We start from the raw sequence: 14147 nt of genomic DNA, 5'->3' as shown, positions 1-14147 counted from the left end.
AAGTTCTTACCTGCAATACCTTTCAAATGAGATATTACATGTAGAATTTGAACCTGTGGTTCTTAAAATAAACTAAGAAAATATATTTTTCTATACAAAAACCTATTGGCCTGGAATTGTCTCCGAGTGTGTGTTCCTCATTTATTGCCTGTGTGTATGTACAACAAATGCTTAACACTACTCCTTTGATAAGCCTACTGCTCGACCACACTACCACAAAATAGAGCATTGGAATTATCTCTTTTTTGCCACTACCTTACCTCTAAGGGGAACCCTTGGACTCTGTGCATACTATTCCTTACTTTGAAATAGTGCATACAGAGCCAACTTCCTACAATTAGTATCATATCACAATTGTTTTAGAAAAAAGGACCAAACTTCAGATTGCACCAATCCGATCACTCCACCCTCTAGAACCCTCCTATGAGGAGGTCCCTTCCCTCAAATTTTCCACTACACGTTGTTTCTAAGGGAGTCTCCACTGAGCTCTGCTTAGCTTTCATTCACATACATTCTTTCTGAGGTGATTTTGGACAGTTATTCTGCAGCTTCAATCAAATAGGTGATTCAGTTCGACCAGGATGTAAAACACCAAAAAGGGGGCTACTCAGATCGTGTGCTACCTGTATGAAAAAAGGCTGCATATTAACACAATAACTACATCTATAGACTGCAAGGTATGCCGTACATTTTCTACAGAAGTTGAAAACAGTTGATGTTTCTGAGGATGACAGTGTCTCCTCTTCTCTGTCACTCACCAAAACCCCTGTCAAACGACATATAGAGGACGACGCAGATGGGTCTCCCAAAAAAAAAAAAAAAATAAGCTGTCAACAAATCTTCAGAGGGCTCCTCAAAATGTAAAAGCCCTCTCAAGAAGCATTCTGAAAAATATGTAAAATCTAAGGCATCTTCTGTATCTGGAAAATGGAAGCAATGTCATTCTGAGCCTCCAACGCTGCCTCCACAGGTAAAACACAGATTAAAAAAAACATTGTCGGAACCATCGATGATGAGATCGTCTACGACGTCACCGTCGACAGCACATGCATCGATGACAAAACACCTACGGTAGTTACCATTTCCATTTCGATGGCGGCCTCTGAAGCATTCTCATCAGCGGTAGTCACATCCTCGTTGATTGTCTTACGGCTTCTACAGCGACAATGCTACAGTCCACAAACAACTCATGGGTGAAGCCGACGCCAACAGCCCCGTCGCCGGCACTACCGTCAGCGCCCCCGTCGATATCACTGTCGATGACTACCACGTCGATGATTATCTTGACGACGCCACCACCGTCGTTGACAGTTCATCTCTCATCAACGATTAAGAGCATACCTGAAAAGAAACCGAGAACTACATCGTTGCCTCTGTTTTTGTCAGACTTTTTAGGAGGCATAAACAACAGAATCTGACACACTCCATCACTTCACCTAGTAATGTTTCTCGCCTCCTACCGTCACACTTACTAGAGGACGATGAATCCGACGAAGATGGCTTTTATGTAATAGCTAGAAGCCCTTCACAACTGCATATAAAATCTCAGGAATACTCGGATGATGATTCCTACTATGATCAACAGTACTATGACCAACCACCTCAGCTTCAACATGACCTGAAAGGTCTTCCTTCGGGGCTAGTATCAGACCTTCAGGCTATGCTGGCTACTATAGGGAATGCTTCCCAAATGTTTGCACATCAGAGCAACACCAACCTTCTGCGGCATAAGTAATACCACCACAACTGCAACTCACTCAAATTAGTTCCCTGCCTCACCCTCAAAACGTGCACACTTCTTCTGGTGACGATGGAGAGGATGGGGAGATACGCACCCCTCAAGATGAAGGGGATGAAAACATTATCCCTGTGCCTGCATCTGCTCTCCAACCTACAGCAGACTCACCTCCTGAGGATATAGGAGGTTTTCACAACTTATTAGAAAGGGCGGTCATACGATTTGATCTCCCAATGCCATCAACGCAAAAGTATAAACGTTCAGGGCTATTCCTCTCATAGACCACGTTTGGAACCAAGGTATTAAAACCATGTGCAATCCTGCAACAGTTCCTGCGGTACTACCAAAACTTTACAAAAAGTATAAAACAGTGGATGCACCTGCTTGTCTTACAGGCCACCCAAAGCCGGACTCTGTTATCTCCCAAGCAGCCCAGTGCTGCTCCAGAAATCCTTCAGTACCTTTATCGGCACCACAGATAAAGAAGGAAGGTGACTGGATAACATAGGCAAAAGGTTTTCTTCGATGTCTGCCATCGTGGTGCGAGTTGCAGATTCATTGGCCATCCTTGCAAGACATGATAGAAAACTATAGGCAGATATTTACCAATACTATTTTTTTAACTTTGTAATTCCTTAAAGAAAAATACCAATAAACAATCATCCTAGTGTTGTGCCCTTCAGTTCAGAGCATCAGTTCTGACGAATACATTACAATCGGTGTATATACAATAACATAACTGTGATATGGCTATGCCGGGTATAATACAGATAGCAAATATATATAGTACATCAAGTTATGTTTGCCTGGTCGTACAGCCATTGGTCCACTTTGGGCTTACAGTATGCACTATCGTCCTATGTGTTACCTTCTAAACTGTTAACTTAACTAATGTGAACGTGGAAATAGCGTGTTGTAGGGGTTGTTCTCTGCTGTGATGTGAGTGGGGCGTGTACTTGCGGTTAGCTTGTTCATCCAGGGGGTCTGTATGATAACTGTAGCCATATTCCTCCCCTCAGTCCAGTGTATTAGTGGGGTCTGCTCCAGCCAAGTGTCTGTTTCCTCTCTAGTTTGCCCACCCAGGCTTGGATGTATCGGAAGCATGTATTTCGGGACACCCTACGGGGGTATGCCAGAATCTTCTGTGTAAGTTAGCTCTTTGCCTTACGTCCCCTCCTATTTCACCCGAAAGGGTCTGTAAGGACTCCAGGGCAGCTTCAGTAAGGGCTCGTTAGAGCTGGGCAATCAAATGAGTGTCTTCCCCTATGGTCAGTAAAAGGTGTATTGTATGTGTCTCTGGCTCGGCGTTGATCATGGGCCACAATGCCCTCACAACATGTATCAACGTCAAGTAAAGCAGGAATTGTCCCCCGGGATCCCATTCTCCTCATTAACTCTGTGAATGGGCGCAGAACCCCCTCCCGGAAGATGTCCCCCAGAGTTGTCACCCTCGCCTGAGTCCAGGCCCTTACTTGGCTCCGTAGCAAGGTGCGGCTCGATGTCCCCAGTGGTATCCCATTCAATCGTATCTCAGGAGAGTAGGCCACTGTTACTCCTGTGCATCTCAGACATCGTCTCCATTAGGCTAGGGCCACCAGCAGCATGATGTTCCGCTTTGGCGAGGTAATCCTGGCACCGAGAATATCAGCCAATAAAAGGTCAGTACTTAGATTGCCTCCGGATGTGGTGAGATCTAGAAGGTTCACCCCCCACCAACCACCTAGCGACCAACTGGAGTTGGCATGATAGGTAATATAATTCAAAGTTCGGAACCGCCAGTCCGCCCCCTCCAGTTGGGAGGCGAAGGGTGGACAAAGACGTCCGCTGTCGGCCCCCGTCCTAAAGGAGTTCCATAAGGAGCACATTCAGTTCCCTAAACCAGCTCATCGGTATAGTCATCAGGAGGTTAGTAAAGTAGTACAGTAGGCGGGGTACCATAATCATTTTGGATAACGACACTCGGACATCATGGAGAGCTTAAAAGAGCACCAGAACGCTACGCACGACCTTAAAGACCGGAGTGTTGCACCTAGATTCCCATTGTGGATCTCGTAGATTGTCAAATACCTGTATGCCCAGGTATCTGAAAGTGCAGGGGAACCATGGAATATCCAGTGGGCAGGAGGATGGGCGTTCCGCGTTCGAAGTCAGTGGGAAGACGCAAATCTTTTACCTGTTTACTCGGAGGCAAGACTGAACCCAAAATTCCTCAAGCAGAGTGAGCGCCCAGGGGATTCCCGATGTGCCGTCCTGTAGGTAAATTAGTAGGTCTTCAGCATATAGCGATATGACATGTTCCACCTCACCCCACTGCACCCCTCTATTATGCCCCTCCATTCGAAACTGTGCTGCGAGAGGTTCGATGGCAAGTGCGAACAGCAGAGGTGAAAGGGGGCATCCCTGCCTGGTGCCTCGGAATATGGGATAAGTGCAGGGGTGTGGAATTTATTAAAATATCTACTTGTCCAGGGGACAGGTTGCTTCTCAAATCTACTTGTCCTGTAAAAAGATCTACTTGTCCCTTTGGTGCCATGTAGTGTGGCGACAAATTATGGCAGCAATTAATAGCCTCTCTGATTATGCCAGGGCTACTACCATAGTAGGGCTTGAATACTTGGAGTTTCAATCCCTACTGTAGCAATTTCCTTATTTTGCCACCTTTCTGCAGATCTGCATACTGGGGCTGGAGGAAGCAGTAAGCAATAGTTCCAGGGCTGGAATGCCTTTGAGTCTGCAAACCTACTAACCTGCATGTTTTAAAGATTTTTACCAGCTTCTCTCTGATATTTTCCCATAACGAGAAAGGTTGGACATTTACTCCTGACAATGGCAGAATTAGAACTTCTTCCAGGGTTGGGAAGAAAGTGGCTGGAGGAAAAATGAACTTGCAAATGCTCAATAGATTTTCACATGAGCAAATCTACACATCGTATTTACCCATGCTAAAATACAGTTCACAAATATTTTATAGGGGTACGACATATACCATGGGTGCACTTTTGTGACTTTCTTTAAGAATTTGGGGCCACAAGTAAGTAGGTTCAGATTTGTGACCTGCAAATTGCGAGTCGCAAATCCGAATGTAGGATGGTGTCCTTGACACCATCTGTGATTCGCAAGGGCTTCGCAAATGCCCACATCATGAATAATCATGAGGTGGGTCGCAATTTGCGACCCCCTCACGAATGGTGGCCTGCTGGAGACAGCAGACCACCATGTCTGTGACTGCTTTTCAATAAAGCATTTTTTTTTGTTTTTTTTTGTAAGGCAGCCCGTTTTCCTTAAAGGAAAACGAGATGCATAACAAAAACGAAAAATTAAACATTTTCATTTAATTTTTTCAGAGCAGGCAGTGGTCCGCAGGACCACTGCCTGCTCTGAAAAAATGTTTACAGTGACATTCACATCCCATGGGGATCCCTTCCCTTTTGTGAAAGTGTTAGCACCCATTTGAAATGGGTGCAAACTGCGATTGGTTTGCGCCCGCGTTCGCGGTCACAAAACAATCCTACATTGCACTGCGAATTGCAATTAGGAAGGGAACACCCCTTACTAATTGCGAGTCGCAAACCCGTTTTGTGATTCGGTAACCAGGTTACTGAATCGCAAAACTGGGTTTGGGCATCGCAATGTGCTTTTTGCACGTCACAAACAGCGAAAGTCGCTGTTTGCGACATGCAAAAAGCTACCTACATGTGGGTCTTGGTCCCTAATTAGGTCTGGTGTTAACAAAGACATTTTGTTTTTATTAAACTTCTATTTCTCTCTCTTTCGGCTGGCTTTACTGTGAGTGATCGCATTCTGCTCTTCCACAAGGAGCATATTGCCACACAAAGTAGTTTTGTTCAGTGTCAGGAACTACAGTGGCAATCAGTGACGTAACAAAACTGGAGGGTGCCCCTTTGCAAAGAACATGGAGGAGGCCCCTCTCCAGACTCACTCAGGGCAGGTGCTGTTCTGACGGGGCCCCCTGGAGGGCGGCTGTGGGGCCTTTGTTATGCCGCTGGTGGCAATGTGTGCTTTAAGAGTTCAAAAACTTTTTGGGGGGGTTTTGCCAATGTTTGTTACAATGTTGAGGGCCTGGTAGCTCCCACAAGAATAAAGTGTTACAAAAGCCATGTCAAAACAAGACACGCATTGATGAAACTAAAAGACTTATAAAAATATGTCAGATCAGTTGGCTTTGTCAGTGTTTGTTTATTTTCATGCTTCCCATAATCGTGTTGAAAATGGTTACACTGATTTTCCATTAGAAATATTTTTGGGAAATACTAGCATGCATCAACACATTTTACTAAATGACACTTCATTTGCATATAATCGGAGAGCATTCTGGGAGCATTATACTTAGTCTCTTACCCTAAACTTTTCAAACATGTGTGTACACGTTTTTTTTTTTTTGTACTGGAACCAACGTCAGTAGTGAAGTGTAACCTTAAAACATTTATTTACAGCACACACCCTAATAATGAAGTCTTTCAAATAATGAACCATAAATACAAGTTCGAACAGCATTATCTTTTGGAAACACATTACCTCAACTGCAGAGAGTTCCACTCTCTGTAAACAGGCAGCCAAAGGGTTTGTGCTGCAGGGGGTTGGGCCTACTTGTCCCAAGGACAAAGTAAACATAAAAACTTGTTGCCCTTGACCCCAAACAAGATGTCCCCCCTCACGAATCTACCGAGAGAAGGACAGCCCCAGGGTGTCGCTATAGCCGTGTAAGGGTCAGGGAGGTGTTATGTTCAGGTACAAAACCATTTTGGTCTTCGTGTATGAGGTGGGGTACGTGTTGTAACAACCTATTAGCTAGGGTTTTGCTCAGGATCTTGAAGTCACAGTTTAACATGGACAGAGGTCTGAAATCCGTCACTGAAGCTTCGCGTGCTTTGGTCTTGGGCAGGGGGACCACTAATGCCTCCCATAGTGTTGTGGGAAGTATGCCTCTGTCAAAGGCCTCAGTGTAAAGGTCAACCAGTATGGGTGCTAGAATATCTACATATGTCTTGTAAAACTCCATAGGGAGTCCATCTGAGCCTGGCGTCTTGCCTGCTGCTAATTGTGCAATAGCAGTTTTAACCTCTTCTAGGGTGATTGGTGCACCCAGGGGGGTCCCTATCCTCTTGTTTTAAAGTACTGAGTGGGAGGGACTGCAAGCATCCTCCCAGCAACTGCGGCAGGTGCTCCTCAGGTTGTCAATAGAGGGTTGTGTAATATGATTTAAAAGCTTAATTTATTTCAAGTGGGGCATACACATGCCTCCTCTGCGTGTAAGGACATTGGGTGTCTCTGGTAGCCATGACAGCGTAATTTTTTGAGTACTTGGTTATAGGTCTCCCTTGCTTTAAGGAGTCCCTGCCACGTCGTCGGATCCAGGCCCTGCTAGTTATCCCTTTCATGTATATCTTTTTCCAACTGGTTTAGTTCAGTCTCAAGGGTGCATCGGATCCCCATCGATTGACCCAGGCAGTGGCCTCGCGTTACCACCTTTAGGGTTTCCCATTCTATGTGGCAAGATTCCCTGGATCCCTTGTTGATACACGTGTGTTACAGGAGATGAAGACCGAAGTCCCTCCCTGTACACATGAGCCTCCAGGGTTGTCGGTTGAAGCTGCCATAACGGGATGGGGGGCCCTCATCCCCACATCCCGCCAGGTGAAAAGTAACTGGCTATGGTCCGATAGTGTTCGGCCCAGATATTCAGAGTATTCTATCTCTGGGGGTGATTATACCAGTGCAGAACACCCAATCGATTCTGGTGTGGAGCTGGTGGAGGCCCGAGTAATATGAGTGTCCCTATTCTGGGGGTGTTGGACGTGCCAAACGTTCTCTAACCCCCATTGTGACATCCATTCATTCAAATCCTTCGACATCTTGTGTGCTGTTGCCCCTGGTAATGGAGGGAGAGAGTGGTCCAGTACAGTATCTAGCACACTATTGAAGTCTCCCCCAATCAGTAGTCGCCCACCTGGGGACCTGGCCAGCCGCCCCGTCAAGACCTGCCAGAAGGGGGTCTGTTCCTGGTTAAGGGCGTACACACAGCCCAGCACCTCTTGTCTGCCGTGCAACCTGCCTTCTATTATTACATATCTACCATTCTGGTCCGTGTCTTTGTACGTGGGCTCAAATGGAACCCCTGCCCTTACCCATATCATGGCGCCCCGTGCAAATGCTGAATACATGGTGGCAAGTATCTGCCCTCCCCATCTGCGTCGTACCTTGTCTACCTCCCGGGAGGTGAGGTGTGATTCTTGTAGTGGCGCTATATGTACCCCCTTCTCTTTAGGTACATTAGGTAGATTTTGTGGGGTTTGATGGGCGACCCCATTCCCCGGATATTCCAGGTTATCAATTTGTAATCTGCCATTGGGATGGGGTCTGGGTCAAGGAGGAATGTCCACCCCCCTACTTTACTGCCATCGCTGGTCCCTGTGACACCACAGTCAGTAGTAATGCCTGATTGTCTTACCACCTACGCACGCTTAAAGCAAGTAACCTTATTCCCCAACTCCCATTCCCCAGGGCAAAATCGCAACAGGCGGTTGTCCAGCATGTGCCAAACCAACATAACAACAATAAGTAATTTAGTGTGTAGGAAGTTGGCTCTGTATGTACTATTTCAAAGTAAGGAATAGTGTGCACAGAGTCCCAGGGTTCCTTTTAGAGGTAAGATAGTGGTGAAATTAGATAATTCTAATGCTCTATTTTGTGGTAGTGTGGTTGAGCAGTAGGCTTATCAGAGGGTAGTGTTAAGCATTTGTTGTACACACACAGGCAATAAATGAGGAACAAACACTCAAAGACTTACTCCAGGCCAGTAGGTTTTTATATTGAAAAATAGCTTTTCTCAGTTTATTGTAAGAACCACAGGTTCAAGATTTACATTAAACACTTCAAATGTAAGGTACTTTACTTAGTTACTTTGAATTGAAACAATATCATGTACAGTATTTGTAAAAATGGCAATAAGCTATTTTCAAAGTGGACACAGTGCAAAAATCAACAGTTCCTGGGGGAGGTAAGTAAGGTTATATTAGGAGGTAAGTAAAACAATTAAGTCTCAGTCCTGGGCATAGGAAGCCCGCGGTTTGGAGTTCAAGGCAACCCCAAAGTTACCATACCAGCAGCTCAGGGCCGGTCAGGTACAGAGGTCAAAGAGGTGCGCAAAACACATAGGCAGCTATGGAGAACAGGGGTCCGCCGGTTCCAGTTTGCCAGCAGGTAAGTACCTGCGTCCTCAGGGGGCAGACCAGGGGGGTTTTGTAGAGCACTGGGGCGGGGGAGGGGAGCACAAGTAGGCACACAAAACATACCCTCAGCGGCGCAGGGGCAACTGGATGCAGTGTGCAAAGTAGGCGTCGGGTTTGCTATTGAAAGCCATGGAGGGACCCAGAGGTCACTTAGGCGATGCAGGCAGGGTACAGGGGGGCTTCTTGTGCCATCCACCAACTGGGCTAGGAAGAGGGCCGCCGGCTGGTCACTCCTGTGCTGGTGGGTGGTTCCTCTCGCTCCTGGGGGCTGCGGGTGCAGTGCTTGGTCCAGGTGTCGGGTTCCTTGTTACCAGTCAGTTGCGGTCAAGGGGAGTCTCTGGATCCTCTCTGCAGGTGTCTCTGTAGGGGTGCAGGGGGGTTGACTCCGGGTGCTCACGTCATCATAGTCGCCTGGGAGTCCTTTCTGTGGTGTTTGTTCTCTGGAGCTAGAGCCGGGGCATCTGATACAGAGTGGGAAGTCTCACGCTTCTGGTGGGAAGAGAGAGTTCTTTGGAAGTTGCTAAAAAGTTGCAACGTTGTTGCTTTTTTTGAACAGTGCCGCTGTTCTCGGGAGTTTCTTGGTCCTTCGGGTTAGGGGAAGTCCTCTGAGTCCAAAGAGGTCGCTGGTCCCTGTCGGATGCGTTGCTGTGCAGGTTCTTTGAGTCTGGAGACAGGCCGGTAAGGCTGGCGCCTAGTCAGTTGTCGTATCTGCGGGGCTTTCAGGTCAGCAGTCGTCCTTCTTGTTGTAGGTTGCAGGAATCTGATCTCCTGGGTTCAGGGTCACCCCTGAATACTAAATTTAGGGTTGTGTTTAGGTCAGGGGGGAGGTAGCCAATGGCTACTGTCCTGGAAGGTGGCTACACCCTCTTTGTGCCTCCTCCCTGAGGGGAGGGGTGCACATCCCTATCCCTCATTCCTATTGGGGTAATCCTCCAATCTTAAGATGGAGAATTTCTAAAGGCAGGAGTCCCCTCCGCTCAGGGCGCCTCAGGGGCTGTCCTGACTGGTGGGCGGCTCCTTCTCCAGCCTTGCCTCCAAAAGCGGGGGCAGTGGCAGTGGCCGGAGGGGCAGGCATCTCCACTAGCTTGGATGCCCTGGGGTGCTGTAACAAAAGGCATGAGCCTTTGAGGCTCACAGCCAGGTGTTACTGTTCCTGCTGGGGGAAGTGAGAAGCACCTCCACCTAGTACAGGCTTTGTTCCTGGCCACAGAGTGACAAAGGCATTCTCCCCATGTGGCCAGCAACTCGTCTGGTTGTGGCAGGCTGGCAGAAACCGGTCAGCCTAGTACTAGGAGTCGGACTGGTATTCAGGGGACATCTCTAAGATGCCCTCTGGGTGTATTTTACAATAAATCCCACACTGGCATCAGTGTGCATTTATTCCGCTGAGAAGTTTGATACCAAACATCCCAGATTTCAGTGTAGCCATTATGGAACTGTTGAGTTTATATTTGACTAACTCCCAGACCATATACTCTCTATGGCTACCCTGCACTTACAATGTCTAAGGTTTTGCTTAGACACTGTAGGGACATAGTGCTCATGCCCTTATGCCCTCACCTGTGGTATAGTGCACCCTGCCTTAGGGCAGAAGGACTGCTAGGGGGTGACTTACCTATGCCACAGGCAGTGAAAGGTGGGCTCTGAGGGGAGTGCCATGTCGACTTAGTCATTTTCTCCCCACCAGCACCCACAAGCTGTGAGGCAGTGTGCATGTGCTGAGTGATGGGTCCCCAGGGTGGCATAAGACATGCTGCAGCCCTTAGAGACCTTCCCTGGCAACATGGCCCTTGGTACCAGGGGTAACATTTACAAGGGACTTATCTGTGTTCCAGGGCTGTGCCAATTGTGGGCACAAAGGCACAGTTTAGGGAAAAACACTGGTGCTGGGGCCTGGTTAGCAGGATCCTAGCACACTTTCATTGATAACTGGCATCAACAAAAGGCAAAAAGTCAGGGAGGTAACCATGCCAAGGAAGGTATTCCCTTACAGCATGGTTGCGCGAAATCAGGTATTTTGAATGTTCATATCACTTCATATATATGATGTTCGATGGCATGTGTAGCAGCAGATACACATGCTGTGCATAAATCGCCATCTAGTGTTGGGGTCTGAGTGTTACGAGCTGTTTTTCTTTGAAGAAGCTTTTCTTTTTTTTTTTTTCTTTTTTTTTGAGTCACGGGATCGATTGACTCCTCCTCTCGATGATAGTGTGCATGGGCATTGACTCCTTTTTTAGACTGTTTTCTTTCCGCCGGCGGGTTCGGATGTGTTCCCTCTTGATCTGGTACTTTTGGTTATGTACTATCTGAACTTCGCTTTCCTTTTTCTTAACATCGGTATAATTTTCTAACGCATTTTCTCCAATTGCAGCGACGGGATCGATTAAATGCCCTTTTGGGTGCCCAGGCCCTTCTCGGGCCTACTGCGTCATAGGCTCACATCTGTTTCAACATCGAGTCGAACAAACGGAGGCTTCCACTTGGGAATAGAGTCTTCTTCGTACCACATTGGAGCCGAAATATCCTTGCTTCTCTTCGGAGTCGAAACATCGAAGCACATCTTCAGAGCCCAAAAACCTTCCCCTACTGACCAGACCACTTTTTCAGCCCATATGAAGCATGCTGCCACCAAGTTTTCGGAACATTCATTAGGAGGCAGAACACCGGTTCCACCTTCAGAACAGGAGGGAGATCAAACATTCATTAGACCCATTCTTGAAGTCATGGTCCGAAAGCAAAGGAGGATTCAAATCCAGAAAAAGACTGCAAAAGATTATTGCCTCTCTTCCTTCAGTTACAAAGAGGAAATTAGCATTCCAGGAGAGTGTGGATGCTGGCCCTTTACTGGCGAAAATAATTAAACATAAGGAAAAGCTAAAGACTGTTCAGCTTTCTCCACCAAATTCGCCTTATCTTTCCTCTTCTCCAGCACCTCATACTCCACCACCACCAACTTCACCCACACAATCTCATGCTTCTTCACATGGGGACTATATGGGTAATAGTATTTATAACAGGTCCATGGGACATGTATGACTATGACCCAATCCCACCCAATGATCCTGATTTGTATCCCACAAGACCGTCTCTTGCTGAGGATACCACAGCCTATAATCCGGTCATTTCCAGAGCAGCCGTCTATCACAGTGTACAGATGCACTTTGAGCCATTAGAAGAGGATTTTCTAGTTAACACTCTTTCCTCAACTCTCAAACAATATCAATGTTTGCCAATGTTACCTGGTATGCTAAAACATGCTGATGACATTTTAAAAGAACCAGTGAAGGCCAGGGTGTTAACACCTAGAATAGATTAAAAAAAATATAAAGTGGCACCTACTGATCAGTTTTTATTTCACATCAGTTACTGCCAGATTCCATCATTGTCAGTGCAGCCAGAAAACAGGCAAATAGCCATTCCACAAGGGATGCTCCTCCCCCTGATATTGAAAGCTGCAAATAAGATGCAGCAGGCAAAAGGGGGCAACTTCGGCTGCCAATCAGTGGCGAATTGCTAACTCTAACGCTCTTTTAGCCAGGTATGACAGGGCACATTGGGATGAGATGCAGGAGTTCCTGCAGTATCTCCCAAAGGAACATCAGAAAAGAGCAAAGCAGGGAGTGGAAGAGGGCCAAGCCATTGCTAGTAATCAGATCCGATCAGCACTAGACACAGCTGATAACAACAACTAGGGGAATAAACACTAGTGTCACAATTTGAAAACGTGCTTGGTTAAGGTCCTCAGGTTTTAAGCCTGATATACAACAAGCGGTTCATAACATGCCTTTTGATAAGCAGCAACTCTTTGGACCAGAGGTGGACACAACCATTAATAAATTAAAAAAGGTCTCTGAGACAGCAAAGGCCATGGTAGCCCTTTATACAACACCTTTTCGGGGCTCATTTTGCAAACCTCAATTTAGAGGAGGTTTTAAACCACAAACTTCAGAGGCCTCTACGTCCCAGCAAAAACAGGGACAACAATATTATCCCAAGGGATCTTTCAGGGGCTCTTATAGAGGGCACAATTTCAGATCCAGAGGTAAATCCCCTGCCACAAGAGGTGCCTCTACCTCATCAAAGCAGTGACTTTCCCTGCACCCCCAAACAGCATACATCTCCTTTGGGAGGAAGACTGCAATATTTCCATCCTCACTGGCAACAAATTACAACAGATCAGTGGGTACTGTCAATTATCTGCAATGGTTATTGCCTGGAACTTATCCACCAAACATTCCACCTAATTCACACAGGCTTTCTCTCAAACACATTGCTCTGTTAAAACAAGAGGTAGAATCTCTTCTTCTCAAAGGTGCAATAGAAATGGTTCCTATCAGTCAGCAAAGGACAGGAGTATATTCTCTATACTTCCTCATACCAAAGAAGGATGGCATTCTGAGACCAATTCTCGATCTCAGACCTCTAAATCAATATATCCTGTCAAAGCATTTCCACATGGTCACTCTGCAGGATGTAATTTCCTTGTTACAAAAACAAGATTACATGACAGCATTAGACCCAAAGGATGCTTACTTCCACATTCCTGTACATTCAGCACACCACAAGTATTTAAGATTTCTGATAGCAGGCAAGCAATATCAATTCAAAATACTACCCTTTGGAGTAACAACAGTGCCAAGGGTATTCACAAAATGTCTAGTAGTAGTTGCGGCATACCTCAGAAGACAGTACATACATGTCTTCCCTTATCTAGACAACTGTACACACAATAGATACCTTACATTAGGGTTCACAATCAATTACCAGAATTCTCACCTTCGTCCAGCACAAAGTCAACCTTATCTTGCAGCAGTTCTGAACACTCAGTCAGCAATGCCCTACCCAAATCCACAACGAATCCAAGCGTTTCACACTCTCATATCCAGACTGCAGGTCACTCGAATGTATACAGTAAGGTTTGTCATGAAGCTATTGCGAATAATGGCATAATGCGTAGCAATAGTGCCCAGTGCACATCTAAACATGAGACTACTGCAACAGTGTCTCTCTCAGCAATGGACTCCGGCACAGGGTCAATTACAGGATCTAGTGTTGTTGGACCTCCAGACTTACAAATCTCTGCAATGTTGGAATCACACCAACTTATCAAAAGAGCGGCCATTTCAGGACCCTGTGCCACAGACCGTAATCACCAC

At 46.4% G+C, this 14147-nt stretch overlaps 1 protein-coding gene across 4 annotated transcripts in view; it reads left to right on the top strand.

The window, feature by feature from the left end:
* Positions 1–14147, top strand: part of LOC138293083 (torsin-1A-interacting protein 1-like) — a 233268-nt gene that overhangs the window by 102494 nt on the left and 116627 nt on the right. The window lies entirely within an intron of this gene.

The sequence above is a fragment of the Pleurodeles waltl genome, chromosome 4_2 (genome assembly GCF_031143425.1).
Source record: "Pleurodeles waltl isolate 20211129_DDA chromosome 4_2, aPleWal1.hap1.20221129, whole genome shotgun sequence".
NCBI classification, from domain to species: Eukaryota; Metazoa; Chordata; class Amphibia; order Caudata; family Salamandridae; genus Pleurodeles; species Pleurodeles waltl.
The sequence above is the reverse complement of the archived record's forward strand: the minus strand, read 5'-3'. Positions and strand labels throughout refer to the sequence as shown.